The following is a 1,620-nucleotide window of genomic DNA, read 5'->3' on the forward strand; positions in this document are numbered from 1 at the left end:
ATTTTGAAGGTTGCTGATAACTGGCATTGCAATTCGTTGTAATTTTGTCATTCATTCCATTAAATTTAGGGAAAAATAATAAGATTAGATCAGGTTCACTTATGGTCGTTTTATACGGATCCAGTACCATTGATAATGACATTTGCACTGGAAAATCATGGCACCCATTCATGATGTTCTGAAAAATATGAGACTCCAGCAGCTTATTCAATCAACGTGAGCATCAGAAAATCTTATGTGTGATTACGTTTAAAGAAAGTAATATACGTATGCATCGGAAGAATATGAATAGGATAATGAACACAAATGATCCTGAGAAAGAAATACAAATGGTAGTGAGAAAGAATGAAATCAATATCCAGTATGTTACAAAGAATATGGAAGAAGCTGGAAATACAAGCGTGGGAATGAATGTTAAATAGTGGGCGCCAATGTTTCAGTATGGTCTCTCTCCAACATAGTTTCCAGGAGGGTAGTAATTGCATGTGATGAACGTGTCGCCGCTGTTACATTTGATGACGGCACATCCAACGTTAGTTGTCGTTCTCCAGACAATCTGAGTGTAGTGCGTGCAGTCCTGGCCGGAGCTGCAACTATTATTTGCATAGTTATACCACTTCTTTTCATCAACCCATGCACCCACTGCCTCTGTAGCATTCCAGCCTTTACCACTCCCCCAGAATATGTTTTCTCCGAATGGACCATTCGAATGCTGAAGAAGGCAATCACCTCTTCTTTCCCTTGCATAAACGCGAGCATATGTTGCGAGTTTCACATCCCATTTCAGTGGAGGGACTCCCACTTGTTTTCTTGCCTCGTTCTGCGGAACCACAAATCCTTGAATGGTTTGACTAATATTCGTACCTGCTTCTGCAACCATTTGTAGGTTGCAGATTACAACGCTTAAGGCAGCTACTACAACCAGCAGAAACGATGGCTGTCTCATTTTTAGGGAAACAATAACAAAGTAGCAGCTGGTACTTGACAAATGTACCTGAAATTGAAGAACAAAATACTTTAAGATCTGCCTACACTTGGCTTGTTTATATCTTGTTTATGAAGACAATTTATAGAAAGCCCAGACAGAGTTTAATATGAAGGGAGAATTCGATAAATAGTAGGTGGTGGCCCAAACGTATGCGGTAAAATATAGGGGATAAGCTATCGCAGACATCAGATCCTCTCAACCCCAAAATGTAAGGTATAAAAACGGGCAGATAGATATCCATGGCTGGATCAGATTATTTTTAATTTTAAACTTCTAGAAGAGCTGGCGGGAGCATATTTTGCACATTGAGCATCTGGCGTAAAGCCCACCCTATGAACATAATGGAACGCGTGCGTCGTTGTTTGACTTTGGCGGTACAGGACACCCGTCATGAAGACGCGTATTTCCCTGACATGGCTGCGTTTACGATTTTCTAAGGAATCACAAACACTATCTGATCCTTTCATGTGTTGAATCCAAAAAAAGGTTCAGATATGGCATCATTCACGAAATGTTTCAAGAGGTAGAAGCAGGTCGACCACCGCCGACAAAAATCTTAGCTCAATGGCATCGTTTAGGTGATCATTCGCGAAGTACAGGGAGGTCGATCTTCGCCAAGAAGCAACTTTAAT

At 40.8% G+C, this 1,620-nt stretch overlaps 1 pseudogene; it reads right to left on the reverse strand.

The window, feature by feature from the left end:
- Positions 1-313: 313 nt before the first annotated feature.
- Positions 314-1,059, reverse strand: LOC149240964 (pathogenesis-related protein PR-1 pseudogene; annotated as a pseudogene).
- Positions 1,060-1,620: the final 561 nt, after the last annotated feature.

The sequence above is a fragment of the Pinus tabuliformis genome, chromosome 8, assembly GCF_031772625.1.
Source record: "Pinus tabuliformis cultivar Carrire ecotype Pingquan chromosome 8, CPIR1, whole genome shotgun sequence".
NCBI classification, from domain to species: Eukaryota; Viridiplantae; Streptophyta; class Pinopsida; order Pinales; family Pinaceae; genus Pinus; species Pinus tabuliformis.